This window comes from Brienomyrus brachyistius, chromosome 11, assembly GCF_023856365.1.
Source record: "Brienomyrus brachyistius isolate T26 chromosome 11, BBRACH_0.4, whole genome shotgun sequence".
NCBI classification, from domain to species: domain Eukaryota; kingdom Metazoa; phylum Chordata; class Actinopteri; order Osteoglossiformes; family Mormyridae; genus Brienomyrus; species Brienomyrus brachyistius.
This window is the reverse complement of record NC_064543.1, coordinates 6,821,204-6,845,304: the sequence shown is the minus strand read 5'-3', so window position 1 is coordinate 6,845,304 and position 24,101 is coordinate 6,821,204. Positions and strand designations below refer to the sequence as shown.

Genomic DNA, 24,101 nt, shown 5'->3' with positions numbered 1-24,101 from the left:
AGGGTAGAGCTGTGCTCTGAAAACACAAACTGAATTTATATAGATATGTATTTTCTAATCAGTGCTGTGTCAACATCTCTGCATAATTGATGTTTGTTTATTTTAGAGTCCAAAATGGAGGGGCAGAGTCCATGTCTGTTTTTATAGGGAGGGGCCTTTAGACTATAGATGTGCCGTAGGCATGGACACATATTTAGGTGAGACGCCCTCATGAGCCACCAGGGGGGTTTTGGGATGCCTTTCTCAGATGGAATCACTCTTGCTTCGGCTGCACTTTCTCTATCTTTACAAACTTGATCCCGAGTGGAATGTTGCTTGCTCTCCCTCTCAGAAATCTGCCCAACTCCTTGGTCTCCTCCTGCCAAAGGTCACACTTTCACACTCATACTTCCCAGTTACTTATTGGGAGTGATGGGTGCCTAGAGGTCGATGGCACACTTAGAGTCATGTCTCTTGTTTACCACAGTGAAGCCAGATGATGCTCCAGGCAGCTTGAGAGGGGATTGGGGTGGGATGCTCTCGTGGCAAGCACACCTGAGAGGTGGGGAGAGGGTAATCCATCTTCTATCTGACATGGAAAGATGCAGACTCTCATGAGAAACACAAAAGCATGTAAGAAATAACCTGCACATGGCAGTTACAGGAGGCAAGCTGAGGCAATGTCACCTGACAGTTGCCCAGTAGGAGGCGCAAATGAGGCTGATGGGGGAGACAAGGCCAGTGGGTTCCCTAACGCACCAGCTTTTGTCTTCATGGGTGAATGATGAAGCTGAGATTACCAGGAGGTCATGCTGATGGGTTTCCTGTATAGTGGCCCCAGGCGTCCTTAGCTCACGCTGACAGCCAAAGTGATATTGTGTAAAGTGGGTAGTTTACAACAGCATGCTGAGGGCACCTGTTGGTCACCTTTGCTTGCCATTCCACCTCTTGCCCTGACCCAACTGCATTGGAAGCAGCTACTTTGAGACTCACCTGCATGCATGGAAGCCTTGATGTGGCCTGTGCCTTTAAACATGGCGTGGCCACAACAAAGGAGCGCCAGAGGTCTCGCTGGTAACAATGAGAAGCGCCGGGTATCTGCGGAAAATGCTGCCCTATACCCCCCTCCCCCACAGCCTCCTCCCATAGATGCTTGTCTCTGTCATATGGGGTGCGAATGGGACGGTTTGATCGATAATCTTTCTTATGGGGGCCGGAGTTTGCAAGAAGTTCTTACGACATGTCGGCCCCACTCTTTCTCCATCATGGCTCCAGACCCTCCAGAGATGAGAGCGGCAATGTCCTAGAGGTAGGCGAGTGTGGTAAATAGTTCTCTCGGGACTTCCTGGCGGGCCATCTGCCTCCTGTCTCACTAGTGGGTTCGCTGTTTTTACCCCCCGTTCTTCCGGCCTGTTGGCGTCGCTCTCTGTGGTCAATGGCCAGATTGTTTCACTAATGGGCCTCATAAAAACATGTTCGGGCTTTCCCAGCCTACCTCACCGAGTCCTGCAGCTGGCTTTTACTGTCTGTCAGAAACTACTCTGTAGGGAGTCAAAAAAAATCTGCGGGGCTGCGAAAGCTGGACACGTTATTTTCTTTTACACTACAGTGGTTATTTTATGTACCTAGCATTCCAGAAAGTGATGTTTCACAATATGGTCTGGTTTTAATGGTTAGGGTTACAATGGTTTAGCTGTGGCAGTCACTGACTCGCACTATTGCTTTCTATTGTTTAACTCCCCTAGCAAAATCGCATGAGAAGTCTCATATTCATGCCGCTTTAAATGACCAGACCAGGCCCCAACGGACTCTTGTTTTTCTTTTGCCTTTTTTTAACCACAGGGCTGTTCCCGAGTATGGCTTTCATTTTCTCGGTCTTGCTTGAGCCATGCTCTGCATCCTGTGCCTTCCTTTCATCCCCCCCCCACCCACCCCTGCCCTTCCCCGGAAAAAGCAGAAAACGCTACACTCCTCGCGAACTGACGGCTGCGTGTTTATTTGAACTGGGTGAGAACTTCCTGCGCGGGCACTGGGCATATAAAGGGGGCCTCTGTTCAGAAAGGCCTGCAGTGGGAGGTGGGATGTCCCCACGGTGCCACAGGTATGAGGTGCGGGTCGAGCTGAGCCAGTTCCTCAGTGGTACCAGATCCTTTTGAAGGGGAATTCCGAGGCCCAGGGTTTTGTTTGTGGTTGAGGAAGTCTCCATCTGCCTTGGCAAGAAACATGTTCTCTTGGCATAAGCTTGATATATAGAAAATATATTTCTGATATGTGTAATCAATAAAGTTTTCTTAAGAGCTGAAGGCCTCCAAAAAATTATCTGGCAGGGGTGTTACTCTGGTGAGGACGTTTTTCTCCTGCCGAGGAAACGAGGGAAGATTTAGAGGTTAGTTCTGAGTCGTGTCTTCAGGCATGGTCAGCTTGGCTGAACAGACACAAGGTGAATGACTCCACCCGCAGTTGTCAGAAGTTCAAGTTGGTTCTGCTCGCATTCTCTCAGTCTGTGTTCTGATGTGACTCGATAGCTGTTAAGTGGTTTCTGTGCCTCTCTGGACATCACGCATACACTGTGGTCAGTGTCTGCCGAGTACCTTTCGGGAAGTGTCTAGAGCCTCAAGGGGCTTCGAACTGGCCTTTCTGGAGAACAAACTTGGGGCTGTAGATTGAGATCTGTTCCCACACCACCTGTGAGTTTTTTTAAGGGAACAAAGTCAAGACATTTTACTGCCAGTGGAAATTCCAGCCGATAAGAGGCTGCTAAAACCACAAACTACCCTCTGCCACCACGTACACTGTTCTGTGCTGCATACAATGTGACTTAGCTCACTGCGTCCACATGGAGGACAGAATTTTCCCCTTGACTGACCCTGAATATGCTGGGGGGAGGGGGGTTCAGAGGTCAACTGAGTCTTTAACTTGACATCAGGACAGCTCCCATATGTCAAGAGAGGGAGGTGGGGGATGCTGAGAGTCCCAGGATGTAGAGAGGATAGAAGCAGACTAAAGGGGATCACAAACAAAAACAGAAGTGCCTTATTTCAGTGCTGTATAGTTAGTGTTGCTGTGTTCCCGGCACGGATAATTTCACATCTTATCGTTTCCCTCCATTTCCACGCGTCAGCCCTGCAGCTCGCGCGCTTTGAGAAGCCCTCTGTTCCGTTAGCGCGCGAATTCTGCCCCCGCGGCCGTCGCTGCAGCGGCAAGGCGCTGCTCCTCCTCTGAAGTGTCAGTCTTTCAACTTTTACTTCTTTCTTTTATTCCCTTTTATTCCGCTCTTCTTTCCCAGACTCTGCATCTCTCTGCATATTTTACCGGCTGAAGTCGCCGAGCGGTCAGCTCCCGGGGAATTTTCACGACATCTGTTTTCGAGTCGTCAAATAAAATAAAAACAGGACAAGTAGGCGAGACTGTGATAAAGCGCCGCTGGTATTTAGAGAATGGCGGCGATAACAGGCGGTGTTAAACGCGGAGATAAACGGCGATAGCAGTCAAGCGACCGCGGCTCCGGAGGTACCGCCACACGCGTCCTGTCTGCGAGACATCCTCATCTCCTTAATACTTTAAATATTTTAAAGTAAGTGGATAGACTTAGTATAAAAAAGAACTGTCCATTATGCAGGCTATGTGTCTAAAGAGACCCGGGCGGCTTTTAAATACACCCCTTTTCCTATACACTTATAAATGACCTACCGACTGCTTTCCTCAGGCTAGGAGCTCTGTAACTAAACCTGTTCTCTGCACATTAATTAAACAAAATAAACAGTCGGGGGCTGAGAAATTTGACGTCTTCCCTGAGGCGAAACCGCGTCGCCGGGCTTATTAATCCTCCGCTGGTGGGACGGCGCCCGTCACCTTCCTGCTCACCGGAACGCGGGTCTGACGTCGCCCGTTTGCCTGCAGGCGCGAAGTCGAAACTCATGGAGATTTTACTAAGGTGTTTATTATCGATTTCATAATGGGAAAATAAATTCATCATTAAATAAATTTAAGGGTTTTTTTCTTGGTAACCATGATAAAGTCTCAGTTTTAGTTTGATTTATGTTTTATGTATTAACAGTCGGGTTCTATGTTCATTAGGCACCCTATGGTCTTCTTTATAACAAGTAAATAAATAAATAAATAAATAAATAAATGAAAACTGAATTTTCTGTAAGGTCCTCGAGAATCCAGGACCGACTTGACAGGGTGTCCAAACAAAGACAATGCATTTCCTAATCCCGTTTATATGCGACTGAAAGCCCGCCAAAATGACGCGACATGTAATTGGGACAGATGAGAGTACTGTTTTTCTGGACGCTTGCTCTCCATAGAAAACGATTTAATTACCGTCATTTTTGGCATTGCGAGTTTAGGTTTTTATTTTCATTGTAGTGTACAAATGGTCTCTGATTGCTCCTGCTGGAGATAATAGTCTGTACTTTATGAATAATTGCTGGTAATTAAAAATCCTTAAATTTTCACTACATTGCATGGAGAGATACTGTGCAGCTAGAGGGATAGTAATCAATTTAGCAGCAAATTTAATTGCTCTAGCTGACATTACTTGCGTTCCTTGGGATTCTTCTTTTTTTATTATTAAAGAGCACTCTGAATAAATTAAAATTAAATTTTAAGCCCCCCCCCCCCCCCCCCCCCCCGCTTTCCCTCTTTAATACAGCAGGAACTATCTGGTTTTTCCAATACTTAACCCTGATGAGCATATTCTGCAGTTTGTTTACTCAATAGAGGCCTACGATTTCCACGTGTAACGAATCCTTTCACTGCAGAATAAGGAGCCATGATCATTTGTTATGTTGCGGGAGGGAGGAGATGTGGGGGGTGGGGGGGGCGTGGCTTCCTCCAGAGGTAGAGTCAGCTGAACGAGGTTGTTGTAAAAGATGACCTCACTCGCAAAACTAAAGATTAAGGAAGTAATGTACATTACACGGGGGCAGCATGGTGGCGTGGTGGTTAGCACTATTAAATACCTCTGGGACCGGGTTTGAGTCTTCAACCCGGCTCTATGTATATGAAGTTTGTACGTTTTCCCCATGCCGTTGTGCGTTGACTAAGGTGAATTGGAATTGCCAAATTGTCCATTGGTGTGAATGGTGTGTATTTGTGCCTAGCAATGGGTTGATGCCTCATCCTGGGTTAGCTTGCCTTAGCCACCTGCCTTAGCTTCTGGGATAGGCTCTGTACCCCCCCCCCCCCCACCTCCCACTGACCCTGGGTGGGATAAGCAGGCAGAGATCATGGATGATGAACGTTTTCACTAGTTTTTCTGTCTGGGTTGTTATCTTGAGAGGGAAATAAATACATGGAATAGATTCTTACCTCCACGGAGCCTTAGGAACATTGTAAGAAATGTGGTAATTGTCTCGCTCGGTGCTCCTCACCATGTTGCAAACTCCAGAATATTGCACTCAGTAATCAGTGAAGATGTTTATTGCTCTATTCAGTGGGAGCTTTATTTTAATGCTCAAGCTTTTGTTTGTGTAAATGCTGAGTGTCTGCAGTGCTGCTATTCTTCTGTTATTCATTGCCTTTGTGCTTATTGTCCTGTGTTTATTGGAAATGTAGTCTGAAGTAAATGCGAGTAGGAACTTTTTAAAGATATCTTGCTTAACTGCAGGGCTAAATTAAACTAAAACAAACATACTATTGTAGCTGATGAATTTCTACATGCATATCCAGTATCTATTTACCCAATCAGGGTAGCTGTGGCTCAGGGCTTGGGCGTATCCTGGATGGAAAGGCATGTATCTCCATGACAGAAATTCGAGGTGGACATGTTGATTTCTTTCATGACCTGTTCTTCTCTGCATAGCTATACATAAAGCTTTTTTTGGCATGCAATGATTTTGAACATTCCAATATTTAATCTGCTTACATCTTGCCAGTATCTCTGACATTTTCTTTATTGCTTCTCATAAAAGCCAGGAATGAATAGCAGATGGAGAAGTCAAAGATTGTAAAAGTATTGCCCAGTTTCTATACGCTAATCGCATAAACACAGCATGCAGCTTAATAAAGAGGAAGCAGTGTTTTGTCCCGTCTGGCCCTTCTGTCATTTTCAGGGATGATGTGAACAGCCCTGCAGCTTCTGCCCCCAGCTAGCTCTTTTTAAAGCTTCACTGAATCCTGATAATTTTCATTTAATATCAACACCTTAATATTTATGAACAGCATTAAACCAAATTGCAGGCAACAAAGGAGTTATTTAAATCGTTAGTCGTCGCTTCATTGTTTCTAACATCTGAACAATTGTGTGGCAGCGTGACTGATTTAAGCCCAAGCTGAGTACTAATTTGAAGTATTTTGGGAAGCGCACTACATTTTGTGGTTAGTAACGCAAGGTCTGTTTCTGGTTACTATTGATTTGAGAATTGTGGAAAAATTGGGTATAGACCAAATTCACTGATAAAACAATAGGACATTTATTGAAGCTTCATGTTAGCCAGGTGGTCCCTTAGACCAAGAACCCTAAATTTAGTGCTGCCTTTGCTGATTTATGTATGATGCTCTCTGGCTCCAACACCCCCTTTCAGTCGAAAGGGATAAGCACCGTAGAAAATGACGTTACGTCTGTGAGAGTTGCTGCCGCCTCAGTCTGCACGTGTCAGTTCCTTGGTCCCGGAACGTGAGACAGTGTCCTGAACATAATTCCCCACACCCTGCAAATCCCGCAAATCTGACAGAGTCTGTTCCTGAGCGAGTCTATCACACGTGCAGTATACTGACACGGGATTATTTTTCCCGGCTGTTTAACGTCTGTCTTTCGGTTAAATGGTTCATCCTTCTTCACCTCATGGAGCACATTCATCTGTATCTGACAGGTTTGCTTCGCTCGTTCGGTCTGACTGGCTAATGAGCCCATTCCTTCAAAAAATCTGCATGGTCCAGCGCAGTTTGATCAAATCTGTTTGATTTATTAGTATATGTTTCCAGGTTTATGATATAGAATTTAAAAGACAAACAACTAGACAGAGGAAAATGGAGATGTGCTCGTATTTAAATTTACAAAGAAGTCCTGTCCAATTGAGCAAGTACAAATCAATGTAGTAGGTGTTGCCAGCGGAATGAGGTGGTAAGGTTGCGTCTCCAGTTCAGGTGCGAAGCTCTGGTGGTGCGCTAGCCTGTTTTACCCTAGCCCTACTCCTCCTCTGCAAGCAAACTGTCTTGTGGGCAGCAAGGACCTAGAAGCCAAATCGAAGGAAAACCAGACAGAAAGAGGAGTGGAGCCAACAAGCTCCGCCCATTATTGAGTACATGAGCTCTGTGATTGGCTGACTCTGACCACACCCGGGTCCAGGGGAGTTTATAGCTATTGGAAAAAATCAGGGGCTAAGTTAATTTTACCTGTGGTTTGAATTTTTTTTTTGAAGGAAGGCTGGCATCAGAGGTAAAGTACTCGGAGTAAGGTATAAAATACTTAGGTCTGATCACTCGGGGCCATAGCCCCAACGACACCCATGTCCGGTTCTAATTTAGGCTGACACCGATCAGCTGCTGTAATTACTTTTCTGTTTAAAATAACTAAAGGGACTAAATGGATGGATTGCTTCCTAATTATGGTCTATGAGCTATTATGGTAAATATACCTAGAGAGAGACTGCAGTGTGAGATGAGGGACACGAGAGTTGTGACTGGCGTGGTGTTTACTGGCCTGAGGCCTCGATTCTCCCATCACATGACTTGTTTAACGACGTTTTCATTAGGCGTCATTTCAGAAAGACCACTTCATAAAATTCACGGAGCGTGATTATGATTATTACTCGTTCATAACAAATTAGGGATCACACAAGCTTGAGGAATGGATACCCCTACAATTACCTGCCCTGCGTCATTGTACCAAGTCTGAACTTGAGCAGTGAAATCTTGGATCAGCCTTGATTTTCCCAGTGTGCTCTGTCCTCTGAGGACACATGCGTTCCTTTGTTAAACCATATACGGTAGTTTTGGCTGGATGTTTGTACTCCATTCAGAACCTCTTATAGCTGCTAAACAAAGGTTATCGGGTCAATGGTCATATGTGTCATGTGATTTTAGGGAAAACTGGAAATTGATGTCTGGACTATGTTTAGAATGTATCTTGACATCAAAATATCTGCTGCTCTCATTTTCTGCATATCACTAATCTGACTTCCTACACCACTGCCTTTACCAAAAACCATGAGCTGTTTAGCTAAAGGACCTTTGAACAACCAGCATTTTGTAATGATATGAGAACAACAGGTCACTTGCCTTGCTCTTGTGAAGGTGCTTTGAAAGGGCCACAGGTTTGACACTTGTGCCACGGGCTTCAGTTTCTTTGTGGAGTGTTTTACTTTGAGGTGTCTGAGGTCCTGCTTAAAAAAAATACTGTTGTTCCACTTCTCTATACTTCACTCCTGCTGTGATAAAAATGACAGGATTCTCCATGGTCAGGTTTCCTAGCATAGGGAACACTGGGATATGGTGGTCGATGGATCCTGGTGAATACTTCCTAGATGAGTGTGCAGGGTGTTTTAATAGTATAGAGGAATGTAATTCTAAAAATCCATTTGATGTATTGGTGTTTTTGCCTTCGGTGTTCGTCAGTTCATCCTTTCAAAAGACTCAATGTTACAGAGTGGAATTTCCCATTCAATATGAGTCACACACGGAAAGGAGATCCTGCATTTCTCTGTTCTTACACTTTAAAAACCCCACATGTGTCTGTGATGTATTGGCATCCCATCCAAAGACTCCCCATTCTCTTGCCCGTAGGTCCTAGGATAGAATCCAGGCTCCCCAGAACACTGTCCTGGATAAGCAGTATGGAAACTTGATAGATGGATGGATGGATAGATTGCATCTAGGCATTCTAATTAGGTAAGTTGTTTAAAGCTGTTATATTAATTGCATCTAGATGCTTGATAAAGAAAACATTGTTCACACAGAATGCAACAATGTAAATGCTACAGGCAATTAAATGTGAACAGAAATTTAAATTGAAAGCAATGAGACAGAATTTACAAATCTCGAGGTATGTGTAATTAGTAAACCAATTTGTTGTACATGGAACAGAAATAATATTTTAGCATTAGAATTAGACCCACAGAAATAGAATTACAATGACTGTGTTTGAGGGGCAGGGAGTGAGTGTAGGCACACTTCTCTAAGAGCGAGATTTCTTACTAATAATCTAATTTTACAGGGCTTTCATTGAAGGATGGCAGGTTTTAACTTCAGCTCCATTTTTTGCAACCATCTTTTTTGGCTCAAAAATGACTCCAAAGTTTAAGTGTATCTTAAAATCTGACACATAGCTATTGAAATGCTCATTTGAGTGTAGCTAGGAGATAAAAATTGTAATAATAATGTAATAAAAACTGTAATAATGTATGAATTCTCCCTGCTACTATTCGATAACGAGTAATCACTAAAACATAAGCACCATTTTTGCTCTTCAATCCATCTTCAGCGGTGCATGCAGAGTAACCCATACTGAATCCACAAGCCATTTCTTTCACAGTGTTGCCCACCTCCTCCTGGAGTCTACAGGAAGCACGCCGCCATGTCTGCTCCTGCTCAGATTCTGCCACCCCCCCCCCCCCCATGTCACTCAGCTGATTTGCTCCCCAGACTCTGGAGTGGGAGACACGCCCCACATCTCGTCATTCCGTCGCGACTCTCGCACATCTCGCATTATTCTCTCACATTCCGTATCAAGTATAGTATTAATAAGGTGCTCTGTCAGTTGATGAACCCTTCAGAAACACACGCTGCTTTTCCAGCCTGGTGTTTTCAGCCTGTTTAATATTTCACGGTGAGTCTGAGTGAAGCTTTCATGCCCTGCAGACACAAACTGCTGGCAGAGGCCCAGCCAGGGCCTGGAAGGAGGTTAGTGTGAAAAAGGCATGAAGAATCTCCAAGCACATTGTTACTTTGAGGATCGCCTGTCTCCCAGTGGGACCTCATTTACTGTATGTTGAAAGTGCATTAAGATTCAAGAAGTAAGAATTTCGATTTTTTTTAAAAACAAGTTCTAACATTGTTTGTCCTACTTTTTTTTTGCCATTAACGTACACGTCTTATACACTGACCTCTTTTAGTCTTATAGTACACTAAATTTCCTGCAAAACTGGATTAAAAATTTATTTTGGCATTCAGATTTTTCCCGCACCTACATGTGTTTGTAACTTGAACTGCCTTGTCCTGTCTGTTTTAAAACTGGAATTACACCCATCCAGCCGTCCATCAAAATACATTAATTGAAATGGTTATTGACTGGAATATATGAAATCGGAGAGGATTAGGTGCTCGATGCATTTGCGGAATGTAGGGAAGTCAGCTGTCTTTCCTATGAGTGCCTAAATCTTTGAGGTGACCCCTCTTTGTTCATCTTCGTAGGGGGGGCCTTCAGAGAGCTGTGTAAATAAACGGCATAGCTATGTTAAGCTGCTTAACGGCATCTCACCCTCAGCGCTGTGCGTACCGGATTTACGTAACTCTTAATTTGTGCAAGTGTTACGTTTGTACATGGATTATAACACCCAGTAAGCGCTGGAATTCCCCCCGGGGGTCCGATTCGCTCCGATTTATTTTTCCCGTTTTATCGTCTGTGATTTCAACAACTGTGATAAGACATGCTGTGTAAAAGGGGGAAAAAGGCCAAACTTTAAAGAACAGAGAGAGTCTGTGAGAAGCAGTTTTACGCTTCAAGCCGCTAGTAATATGAGATAAACAAACACTGTCGACCGATAAATGTAGATAAACATGTCATCTTGCTGTTTGACAAAGCAGTTGGCCCTTGGGGTGCACTGTGACTCTGTAAACAATTACGCTGCAGTTATAATTAAGACACAATTATGTGTCGTCATAATTGCATCACAGAAAAACTACTTTTTTTTTTTTTTTGGGATATTTTAATTATTCAAAAACTTGTGGCTGCCGAAGAGTGAGGGCCTGAGGGCTTGAACGGAGAGACAGATGTGGCTCGGGGATTTGACTGGTTCATGCTGGAGCTGTGAGCTGTGGAAGGGGGGTGTTGGCTGGGCAGGGAAGCAGGTGGCCACTGAGCTCCAGATGGAGATGTAGTGGGGAGATGCAATGGAGAGGGGCTGAGCGGTAAACAGATGCCAGGAGCCGCTGTGCCGCATGGCACTTCTCCAAGGCGGCAGTGGGGCCTCGTCCCTTTGAACGTGAAGGTCAGCGGTGGATTAGCGTCACCTCTGCACCGGGACGGCCCCCTCCACTGAGAACGGCAGCTGCTTCAGGGAACTGGACGCTTTTAGGGTATCTGGGGCCATTAACGCTCGTGGCTCTGAGCACGTTGTTGCGTCCTGATTTCCACTGCTCTGAGGATTGTGACACGCGGTGGCGACGGAAAAGGTGGCACAGGAAGTAGGCTGATTTGGTGTAGCCGGTAGCCCTTCACACGTGCTGGGAGAGACACTTGGTTGATCAGAGCAGAGAATTTGGGGAGGTGGGTTAGTACCAGCATATAGGAGCCCCCCCTGGGGCCCAGGGCTCCTGTGTCTTGTCACCCCAGGGGGATATTAAAACATGACTGGGACGTTATAATCATTTGGAGCACAGCATGATGGGTAAGTACTCTGCTCCCATTCAGCATTCAGACGAATCCCCCATCTGACAAGGACCCTAACCCACATGGGGCACCATGAGATATGGGCTAACTGATTTCATCCTTTTTCCCCAAAACCTCACTGTACACCTTGTCAAAGTCTTTCATCCCTCAGCTTCTCTTAACTGTTAAGTCAATACTGGCCTGTCAAGCGGCCTGATTAACTCCATCTGACCCTGCTTTGTTAAGGGAATCTTCTGGAATTTTTTTGTATGACAAAAGTATGTATGACAGCTGTTTTTATTTATTATCTGCTCCTTTTATTACTGTGGATGAGTTACGATATCGATGTCACCCATGACATCCACTCAGGTCGTCAGGTATTGGCATAAATATTATGGTTTGTTTCCATGGCATGATCGCTTTCAGCGGAGCGGGAAAGTCCTTCTGTTTTATTCAGATCGTTTAAACCACTGAGCAAAACTGTAATGAGAAAATCAGGAAGATCTGGGGGGGGGGGGGGACAGCCCCAGCTAAACTCCAGCAAAGCATCAGGGATGCAGTGATTTCAGGTATTACCAAGGGGGCTGCAAAAACAAGTGGAATGAACTCCTAAAAATGCTGCCATTAGCTATGCATCATCTTTTGTTTATTTGTTTATGCGACTTCATATGTAACAGCTCGAGGTAATTCTACTTCACATCTATGCTAGTTATTTTTATTTCCGGATGTTTGAGACTCCTGTAGGAGGAGGCCGAATCTCACCCTTGAGGGTTTATAGCCATGGCGAGTTGGGTTAGACAGCTTTGGTTGCAGGTCTCATGTGGACACTGTAAGAGTATTAAAATGAGCCTAACAGGACTGTTTCTATAACAAACACTGAGCTTATGCACATGGAATGTTCCTCCGAGCCAATGTTGATTCAAGTGTTGAGTAGAAAAGCATCCAAGGACAACCCATTCGTATTTATATCCAAATAACATGCAGCAAAGGTAGCCATATCGCGGAAAAAACGTTAGCATAGCGAAACATCTCCTACGGCGCATTATACTGATTTTCTCAGTGTTTTTATTTTAGCGATCCGCGTCTTTTGTGTTCTTAGGTCGTAGACGTGATGGATAAGCAATGAACAGATAAGTGAAATGGAACTGGAAAGTGCTGGTGTAGGAACGTCGCAGAGAACATGGCAGCGAATTAGACGTGATAATGAGGGAGGTCTGGTTCTCAGAACTGCCGGTAGAGGGTCTGTGTCATAACGAGGTAGACTGCTTCACCATGAGTTCATTCGGTCACAGTAAAAGTGAAGGGGGTCATTGTGTCCTTAAGCAACCTTAACGACTTTTTAAAAGATCATCATCATTAACAATTCTAAAGAATAAATTCTAAAGGTAATGAACTCATTCTGCAGTAAAACGACTCCTATTTCAACACTCAGAGTAAAGTCTGTGACTCATACAGAAGACTTCAGGGCAAGACAAAAAGCAGACTTGCCCTGATTTATTCCAAAAATCAGTTCAGTAGTATCTATATTTACATTTTTAAAAATACAGATAATACAGTATATAAGAGTTACACTGTTTGCAGTCCCAGTTTTACTGTATGTAATAGGGGACATGAAGGTTAAATATTCATAATGTTTTGTTGTGTTAATTGTTCCAGATGTGAAAACCTGCGAAAACATTACCATATTACATTTTAGGTTCATTGTCTCAATCCTTGCTTTGTCCCTGGAGTCTTCGGAATACACCTTATTTCCTAATAAAACTTTTAAATGAGGCACGTACAGAAGATGCTGTAGCTTAAGTTCAGAATGCTCCCAATTGCAAAAGTCACCACAGATGTAATGCATATATTTAATTCAAATCTCTTGCTCAGACTCGTGCCACACAACGCCGCAACTTACGTGGCGGTTTATCGTGCTGTGAGCAATGTGCTGTGAAGGTCTTCCTCTTTCTCAGGGTTCAGGTGCCTGTTATATAGGTGAAAACGAGGCCATCTATCAAGGATGAGCGATGCTTCGCAGTCTGTGTTGCGCTAAGGTATCTCTCGGCTCTCACTGTTAATATACCAACTTGGGTCATTAGTTTTGACAGATGGAGAAATGGTAATAGGAAAGTGTGCTTTGTTTCCCGAGTTTGTGTGGGCTACTCAATACCCCCAACACGGTCTACGCATTAACTGAATTGGTGTTTCTCAAAAACACTTTATGGTCTGTAAGTGTGTGGATGAGTGCGCGTCACAGAGAGAGAGAAGTGAGAGGCTATTAAAGTAACTTAAAGTAACTCAAATACTGTTTATATACACTTAGGTCAGAGAGAAACTGTTTTCCACAAGTTTCTCCTCTGAAAAGCCCCCTTGGAAGGCGAGGGGCACGGGCCATCCGGTCTGCTTACAGCAGCCGGGTTCTGTCGTTCTTGCAGGGGTTAGGATCACCTGTACAGTTCTGGATGCGGTAGCAATATTGCCATATTGTTTGTGGGTAGTTAATTGGCTTCCTGGCTGCATTAAACTGAACTTGGCATATCTCTTCCATGGTCAGGTTTAGTTGCACTGTTAGAGTTAGGGGTTCCTGTTGACACCCGGAAGTTCTTTCTGGGGTTGGGAGTTGTCATTGAAGCTGGGATCCAGTAACTAGGGCTGTGGGTTGGTTTTTTTTTTTTGGCTGGGGTTTGAGTTAATGCACATGTTTACTTCCTTGTTCAGGTCTAATTGGTTTTGGGTTTAGGTTAGTTACTAAGCCACATGCCTTTTTAAATTTCTCCTGCTTTCAAGTGGGATGTAAACCAGGCAAGATTTATTGACCAGTAGTGCCTCCTCCTTTGTGGAAATCACTGAGACATTGCTCGGAATAATGATGGCACACCAAGGACTTCGGATAAATAAACATTGGATAAAGGTAGACAAATTCACGGATACTGTCGCCTGCAGACTTAAATTAGCTTTGTAAATCAGAGGTGCCCGATTTGAGTATGCACTGGATTTAGAAGCTTTTCATCGCACTGCCTGGTAGCCGTGATCTGCTTTGGGATCTGAGCACTGCATCGGGCACCTCTTCTTTTCTTTTAGCCAGGCAGCTCATGAAGTATCTCTGCACTTGTGGTTCTCCACCCATTATTCCATGGGCTCCCATCCAAGCTGGTTCAAAATGACAATCAGGTGCTTGAGTCAAGTAGATGAGCAGCAGAAGAAGAATCGATTCCATGTCCGAAAGGTATTTTAGGACGTAAAACATCCGTCTTAGCTCTTTGTCATGTTGTTATAAATGTAAAGTTAATTGGTAGGTAAGCAGAATATGCTAATAAAGGGACAGAATAATTACATTATTCTCATGTATTTTACTTGTACAGGGGCCGGGGTACTGCTCAGTTGGCTAGGGATCTTTGCCAGTGTCCAGAAGGTTTTGAGTTTAAATCCTGCTTGCTGATCCTGCTCCTTTGCTCTATGCTTTCCTTGCTTGTGCTTTGTTTAGAACAATAGCATAAGCCAGTGTTTCCAAACCCAGTCCTTGGGGGCCGCCAGACAGTCCACGTTTCTGCTGTCTCCCAGATCCCAACACACACGTATCAGCTACTCTGTGTTCGTAACTGGCCTGGAGCTGCGAGGGACCAAAAATGTGGATTTTCCAGGGGTCCCGAAACACAGGTATATGCTAAATAATAAAGTTAATGTAATGTATACAGGCTAAAAGTTTTCATTTGTGTGATTACTGAAGGAGAAAATGTATTATTTTATGAAAACAGATGGTTACAGAGGTTTTAAACCAGTCACATTTTAGCAAATCTAAGAAGGATCAACACTGACAAAAAGACTAGGCATTTCATTTTGGATCTTTTTCATTGAATTGCATTAGTTATTCCACTTCTGTCCCCTTTCAGTTCTGAGTCACACGAATCATATAAAGATTATTGGTTAACGCTTTACTTGAGATGGCACTAATAATGTAGCATTATGCTGTTATGTATTAATCACAAACTAAGTCTTAGTTACATACTGATCTCATGTTCGTTCATCATTAATGAATTAAGACATCTTTTATATCAAGCAATTATTATATTTGTTACTATATCTATTAATTCAGTTAACCTCTGTGAACTACTGAAGGAACAAGTAATGAATATCACATGTGAAATACCTCATGTTTTTTCATCATTAGTGAGTCATGACGCATCTTGTATCTCAAGTAGCTACTGTATTTGTTCATGATTTGTACTTCACTAGTTACCTAGTAACTGCTGCGTATTTTTGCCCCGTCAAGTGTTACTGATTAGCAAATCTCATCAGTAAAGGAGATGCAGGGACGGCCTTGGTAGAAAGACACACAACGAGTGGATTTGCAGACTCACCACCCAGACCTCCTTCCCTCCTCTCTGCCCCCCCTCCCCCGCCACAGTATAATATATGGAAGTGCTCCCTTTGCACATGTTAATAAGCTGCAGCTCTCGGGCCTGAAGCCTCGCTCCAGACTCACTCTCACAGCGGAACAATTCTCTCAGCCTCTCTCCCTGTCTGAGTCACATCTAAAAGCAGGCTCTCTGCATGTCACACAGCCTGCCAATCGCTTTTACAGGAATAATTAGCATTCTTTCAGTGCAGCGCAGTGCAAATTGACGGTCTAAAATAGAAACGTTTTCAGGGTTGTCATAACTCCAGACGTGCTCTCCGTCTCCCCTTGTCTTTCACACTGGAAAATCGGGTCCCTCCCATGGCTTCTTCATCAGGCTCCATTTGCCCCTTTTGTCACTGCATCCGGCATCTTCTGTGCTGCGATAACGGCGTTTGTGAATGACTGCTTAACGTTTAAAAGATGAACTTTGTCGTTTCTGGTTTCAGGACATGCTCCCTGTACAAACATTAGCTTGCTAGTATTATTAGTTTTTGTCACTAGTTGGCACAAGTAATTCTTAAAGTGTTTACTTTGAAATGTCTTCCGTTCCAATTCATAATTTTAAATGTCATGGCAGCTTTCTTTGGTGTGAACAGACTCCACACTATTACAACTAGAACAGTATTTCCATACTAATTATATTTATTTGTGTTAGTATATATAGTAATATGAAAATATGGTCGGCTGATATACAGCTGTGTTTAAACAAAACTAATTACACATTTGATACTGAAAAATGTTGCCCTAAAATTACTAATTTCTCTGAGTAATGTTCCCATTATTTATGCAGTATTATTCCTCAGTCTTATTGCTCATAAAGCTTCCTGTTTATTTGATGTTTATTTTAAGGGTACTTAGAGGAGGGCTGAACCACAGCCTTTGAGATCAGCAGCAAGGCAGCGATGACACTAGGGAAAGATCATGAGTTAGATCAAGCATTGGAAATTAAATTACGTCACAGTTTGATGGATGTTCCATGGTTGGAGAGGAATGGAACAAATGTATGTTTGTAAGGAAACAGATCAGCATAGCATAGCTCCTGGGTCCTGGGGTTAGTGTGCAGCCAGGTAATATGGAAACCAATGTGCTTAGGGGTATGTGTCCCTTGTCTAGAAGGTTCTGTGTTTGAATCCTGTGGTCCACAAAGTATTTGTTACATCCAGTTCGCTACTTGCCTGCCTCATGGCTGTGCCCACCTCCAGGTGATCTCAATATATAATCACCCACACCTATGCTCCCCATAAGGCCGTTTCGGTCAACGACAGACCACATGTACAACGGTGATCCCATAAGATTATAATGAAGCATCAATCAAAAAAAATCCCTGTCACGTAACGACGGTGTAGCATGACGCATCACTCAAGGGTATGTAGTGATGCTGGTGTAGTCAAACCTGCTGCGCTGCTAGCTGTGTAAAAATATGGCCCATATACTTATGTACAGTACATAATACTTGATGATGACGATGATAAACAGCTATGATTTATGTGCTACTATACTTTTTTATTTGTATGTAGACTATACCACATAGCCTAGGTGTGCAGTAGGCAATTCCACGTAGCCTAGGTGTGCAGTAGGCTATACCACGTAGCCTAGGTGTGCAGTAGGCTATTCCACGTAGCCTAGGTGTGCAGTAGGCTATACCACGTAGCCTAGGTGTGCAGTAGGCTATACCACGTAGCCTAGGTGTGCAGTAGGCTATACCACGTAGCCTAGGTGTGCAGTAGGCTATACCACGTAGCCTAGGTGTGCAGTAGGCTATTCCACGTAGCCTAGGTGTGCAGTAGGCTATACCACGTAGCCTAGGTGTGCAGTAGGCTATACCACGTAGCCTAGGTGTGCAGTAGGCTATACCACGTAGCCTAGGTGTGCAGTAGGCAATTCCACGTAGCCTAGGTGTGCAGTAGGCAATTCCACGTAGCCTAGGTGTGCAGTAGGCTATACCACGTAGCCTAGGTGTGCAGTAGGCTATTCCACGTAGCCTAGGTGTGCAGTAGGCTATACCACGTAGCCTAGGTGTGCAGTAGGCTATACCACGTAGCCTAGGTGTGCAGTAGGCTATACCACGTAGCCTAGGTGTGCAGTAGGCTATACCTACTTGGCTCTCAGTCATGCCTGCTTGGTTTTGAAGACTTGAAACTGGTTGTGTGCCTCATCTCTTGGTTCTCTGGTTTTGGTCCGTTTATTTAGCGAGTTGCTGGTTTGTGGTCTTAGTTTTGGGTTTGTTCGCTGGTTTCTCATTACTGATAGTTGCTTAGTCTCCTTTAGTAATCCAGCCACTGCGTACCGCAGGCAGAAACCAGGGCTTGTGTCTGTGGCTTGTTTGGGCAGTGCTGTGTTATCTATGTTCAGGACATGGGTAAGTCTGTATCCCCTGAGCAAAGGACCGTCACCCAGACACCTCCAGGGGCATTTGAGCCTGTGCTCTAATCCCAAAGCGGTGTCTCTCTTGGAGAGCAAAACTGGGTATGGAAACACCAGGAATTCCTGTTCCTACTAATGTCAATGAAATAGTTTCTTATTACGTGGATGCAGAGGTGGAGATTTCAGGTCCAGAGATTACAAATCCAGACCAGGATTTTGTTTCAACCAACCAGCTGAGTATAAAGAGTCACAGTCACAGAGTACTCAGCTGGGTGGTTGAAACAAAATCCTGGTCTGGATTTGTACTCTCTGGATCTGAAGTCTCCACCTCTGCGTGGATGTTATGTTATCAGCCGGCATCCTGTCCATGAACTTACGCTAGAGAAGTGGTTATGGACGATCACTCTCTCACTGTGTGCATTTCAGACTACAACGGAAAATGAAGCACATAATTATTACTCTCATGTACAGCAATTAAGGCCAGTGCATCTACGTTGTGACCAGTTGCTTAATGTGTCTCTTGCTTTGCTTAAAAATGTGCAATTTACCTTACAGCCTGGCTAAAAAGCATTCAGGCTTGTTTCTGTTTTAAGGCTGTGTTCCCGGCACAAACATTAGCCAGCTGGTCGCTGTATTACCTTTTGTTAATGACTGACACAGTAATCTTAAATATATAGTGTTTTCACTGAAATATCTTCAGTTCGTATAATTTGTATAGTTTTCAGACATCATGCCAGCTTTTATCTCTCTTAATAGACGCCAGGCTGGTAATCCTCTGTGTTCGGCAGCGATCCCGTTCAGTCTGTTTGCGGTTAAACAGATCTGCAGAGATGGAGACGCACTCTCATTATCCTTTAGTTCCAGAACATTCTAAAAAGCTGATGAAGTACAATAGAATAAAATAAAGTGTGATCCACCACAATACTGGCATTTTCATTCTCTAGCTGCTGATTATTAACAAACACTGCTAATTACAATGGGTTATAAGAACAAGCAACTAAATTACTGTTGTTTGTAGTTAAATTATTATTGTTTTGTAAATTATATCCTATTGTGTGTGTTTTTGCTTGTCTGCTACTTTAAATAGACAGGCACCTAGGTTTTGATTTCCTAAGAATTTCTAAATTCAACATATGTAATATCAACTGAGAATATCACTCAATTATTTATAAGGTAATAAATCTTGCAATTTAATTCTCTGCTGCTTATGAACATCTAAGTCACGTTGTTAATGAGAAGAGATGATTAATGCTTGAGAGGAAGTTAAAAGACTAACATATAGAGCAAGAGAATTTAATTGAAGTTAAATTAACCGATCATTTTATACAGTTGAATGACCCTGATTTGCAGAGTCTAATAGTTAACGTAGGTAAGAATAGATAACAGTTCCCTCGCCGCTTTCTTGCAGCTAATAAACTTTAGATTGGTAGAAGGTAGCTCCTTATTTTGAGTACGGACGCAGAGAAGATGAATGGTGTGTGGAAAGTTGGACCTGGGGAGCTGGTTATAACCCCCCTTATCCCCCACGTCATTTATAAAACCCAGTTGCACAATGATTGCATAGTAATGCATTTTTGTTATTTTTCTAACCAGAGCAAAATTTCTTATCTGTCTGGTTTTTAGCTTCTTGTGTGGGGGCTGCAGAGGCCTGTAGGGAAGGTCGTACCTGCAATGCAGGGGGCGCTGCTGACGAGCACTGTTGTAATTATTATTGCTGTTATTATTGTTGATGATAATAATAATAATAATATTAATAATATAGTTGGGGCGGCATGGTGGTGCAGTGGTTAGCACTGTTGCCTAACACCTCTGGGATCTGGGTTTGAGTCTCGCCTGGGTCACATGTGTATGGAGTTTGCATGTTCTCCCCATGTCGTCGTGGGGTTTCCTCTGGGTACTCTGGTTTCCCCCACAGTCCAAAAACATGCTGAGGCTAATTGGAGTTGCTAAGTTGCCCATAGATGTGCATGTGTGAGTGAATGGTGTGTGAGTGTGCCCTGCAATGCCGGGGGGCTGGCCCCCCCATCCTGGGTTGTTCCCTGCCTCCTTCCCATTGCTTCCGGGATAGGCTCCGGACCCCCGCAACCCAGTAGGCTAAGCGGTTTGGAAAATGGATGGATAATATAGTACTACTGCCACCAATACTACTAATAATAAAAATTCATAAACACGCTGAGTTTGTGCAGCTTTAGTTAGGTTTTGTCACTAGACTATCTGCTGGTCTTGGCCCATCGAATGTGGCCGAGTTGGATTTTCAAACCTTAACCACAGAGCGCAGAGGCCGAGCAGCATGAGGCAGCCACTGCCATGCACCTCTTCATGCGCCTTTTGATGCGCTGTCCATGCCTGGTGCACGATGCTGTGGTCACAAGCTGCAGTTTGCTCCATCACTGCCCACACTGTTGTGTTGCAAGGACAAAACAACCAGATTTAATCAAAAAAAGGCAGAGTCTGCACTTTTAATAAGGGCTAACCCACTATCTGTGGACTCCAGAAGTGTATAAACAGTTGAAAGGGGATGGATGAATGGATGGATGGATAGGTTGATGGGTGGGTGGATGAATGGGTTGGTGGGTAGATTGATGAATGGATGGATGGATGGGTTGGTGGGTGGGTTGGATGGATGAGTTGGTGGGTGGATGGATGGATTTATTGATGGATGGATGAGTGGGTTGGTGGATGGATGGATGGATGCTGAGGTACAGCTTTTGTTCTCATCCAAAGTATGTCCTGCAGTGCTGTTTTGGAGAGACACCACGAGTTATGGACCCCCTTTCTGATCCTGAATAAACATGGCAGATGTGTTTCATATAGGCCTATCAGACATACATGGTCTCTGCTCCCACTACGTGGTTGTCATTATGGTGTGGATCACATGCAGACCTTCTGTGGCTTTCATAATATCTTCAGCGGTTTAGTCAGGCCTTTCGCCGCGGACGCCTTTTGCACAGTGCGTCAGGCGCTGGCAGTGTCCGGCCAAGGTCAGCCTGGTAGCCCTGCAGGTGGCGCTGTGGTCCCGGATGCATGCGGCGTACCCCTTTGCACATTCTTTCCGTCCTCAAGAACTCCTTTACGTGTTTGATCCCGCAGTCCAAGAACACATGAAAATATATCGTTGGGTCCAAATGACAAATGGTTGTGTGTTTTGTTTGCTGTGTGGTAGCCTGCTTTCTAGCTTAACCTAGGCCTTGTCTCCCCCCCCCACCCCCGCCCCCTCCGACCCTGACTGGAGGAGCTGTCTTGGATGAATGACCCGAGTGAATGAAATATCAAGCCATGCAGTAGAGTATTAAGACCTTCCAAGAGCCGCATTTCATATCGCCTACTCTATTCGTTCCATTCATCTGATTCTCCTTATCATCTCTCTGCATCTGAGGCTATACTTTCCAGCGTGAGGAGCACAGGAACACTGACTTCATTTTCTCTTAGTGCCGTGAGTGATCCCAAGAAATTTAATAAAAGGGTCAATTAAATCAGAGCATGTCTCCATACTGAAACTTGTCAATCAAATGCAGTGTTTAGAGATGGTAGCAACCCAGCTGTAGGCTACAGGAGATTGTTCTGTTTGCGGTGACAGAGCAGGGCACAGGGCAGGACTTGGACCAAAGGCCGTGTCACACACCACAGGACATCCTCACGTCCAGAAGGTGAGCTGCAGGTATGTATCTGGCATGGAGGTGAGGCTTCCTGAAGAGATCAGCAAGCAGAAGGTGCTAGTGGAGCACCTCAGACGAACGTGGGCCAGGAGGCCGCCTGCAATGCGGAGCCTTGGGTCCGAGAGAGAGCTGCAGCTCTGGTCTGTCCCCAGGTTTATCACCACAGGAAGTGCTCTTACATCCTGATGCCGTGGACAGGCATGTTATCCAGCACTTCCTGATTTTCCTGAGGTCAGCACGTCCCTGGGTCAACAAGGGAGGGGCTTGTGTTTCACTTCTAACCAATCACAGTCTACATGGTAATGTGCTGACCCGAGGGAAAAAGCCACAGCCTTTGACCTCATATTCTGGGTCAGACACTCAAAATGCTGTTATCGTGTCATAAAACAACCTTATTTACCCTGAAATATACATAAAATGTAGAAATGCGTAAATCCAAAAATCTCGTCAAAATGGTGTGTTGCAAGGTTTTGGATATATTATGCAGTAAACTAACATTCAGTACTTCTACTTGACATATTGAATGCAGAAGATCAGTGACGACTAGGTGAGAGCATCTCAGGAACGGCGAGGCTTGTGGGGCGCTCACACTCAGCCGTGGTGAGTACCTACTGAAGGCGGTCCAGGGAGGGAAAGACCACGATCCGCAGGCAGGGCGTTGGGGGCGGACTCAGATGCTGGGTGTGGATGATGTCATGATGTTCACGGAGGTGCTGGTGCACTGCTGGCTATGGGGCCAATATATCCCAGTGCTTGACCGTTTTTCTAGGTTCGCTTCACGTGGGAGTGGTGATAATGTTTTGGCTCACTGGTATATTTAAACCCCCCGTTGGCACCTGCTCGTTAATGTGAACAGACTTCTGCTCCAAATTGAGAATCATGTATCTGAACGTCAGTGCATACAGCAGCCATGAGAGGTCAAGAGGTGCAATTACTGTCTCATTAAGCGATGCGCCGGACGTGTGATCTAAGCTATTCTGAACGCCACATGATCGCTGGTGCCAGACGCAGAGGTTCCAGCGCCTGAGATACAGCCTCCCTCCTGGGATGTTCACACGCCACGGTGCCTGGAGTTTGCAGGGAACGGTGCCGTGAACGAAAGGCACCCAGTCAGCGACAGCTCTGTGTCCAGAAACGGCGTGTTAATGAGAGAGGTCAGAGGAGATGGCCGCGTCGCCAAAGCTAACAGGAAGTCCACAAGCACCAAAACGACAGCTCAGTGCCGCGGTGCTGCGAAGACAGGCGTCCCTGATCACACAATTCATTGGACCTTGAAGCGATTCTCAAAGGAAACGGAAGCCCAGCAGCAGAGGCTGCTTAGCGTGTCTGCGATCATGCTTCTCTGAGATGGTTGTTTTTCTTTATTTTCCTATATCGTGAACAATTTAATATCCATGAACTAATACTGTATTGCCAGAGACTATTGCTAAATCCCTTGGGGCAAGTGTACTGTGAAAGGTGCTATATCAAAATTAATTGAATATATACACAGTCCTCCCTCTTTATTTGCAAATTTGGCATCCGTGGTTTCAGTTATTCGCAAGCTGGCCTTGAATTAAACGGGAATATATTTAGAGCCTGAAAGATCGCAGAGACTTGCAGACGACATGCTGGCAAATGTAATGCTGAAAATGGTAAACTTTTATAATATGTGGATATTATTAATATACAATATTTGTTAGTGTAAGTGCACAGTACGTCTTTAATATTAAAAGTCTTGGCTTGGATACGCCACGCATCTTTGTCTCGGAAACCAACCTCACTAATGTGTCGGCTGTCTTTTTGACCGGAGAATCTCACATTTCTCACAGTAACTTTTAAACTTTTCCGTGCCATTAATTTTTAATTTTTAATAATAGTCCCAAATATTCTATATTAAGTATAATGTGTGTGTGTGTGTGTGTGTGTGTGTGTGTGTGTGTATTATGTTTTTATTACATTGAGGGGACAATATCACAAAGATCTGTGAATGCAATCAAAAAAACAAAAAATGCCAAAAAGTCTCGTATTTTGTTTGGTTACTTATGGTTACGGTTAGGGCTGGGTGGGGGTTAAGGTTAGGGCTGGATGGGGGTTAGGGTCATCATGTTGGGATTAGAGTTTTCCCCATAGAAATGAATGAAGAGTCCCCACAAAGATATAATTACAAACCTGTGTGTGTGTTCTGGTGTGTGTGTGTGTGTGTGTG

General features: G+C 44.3%; 1 protein-coding gene and 1 long non-coding RNA gene across 3 annotated transcripts in view; one reads left to right on the top strand and one right to left on the bottom strand.

Moving 5' to 3' along the window:
* The window catches only part of LOC125751747 (homer protein homolog 2-like), a 426,913-nt gene that overhangs the window by 340,624 nt on the left and 62,188 nt on the right, over positions 1–24,101 (bottom strand). The gene's annotated exons all lie outside the window — the stretch shown is intronic.
* LOC125751752 (uncharacterized) lies at positions 8,713–13,520 on the top strand. The gene is made up of 3 exons (XR_007400785.1): positions 8,713–8,814; positions 12,612–12,769; positions 13,468–13,520. It is a non-coding gene; the product is annotated as an uncharacterized LOC125751752 (long non-coding RNA).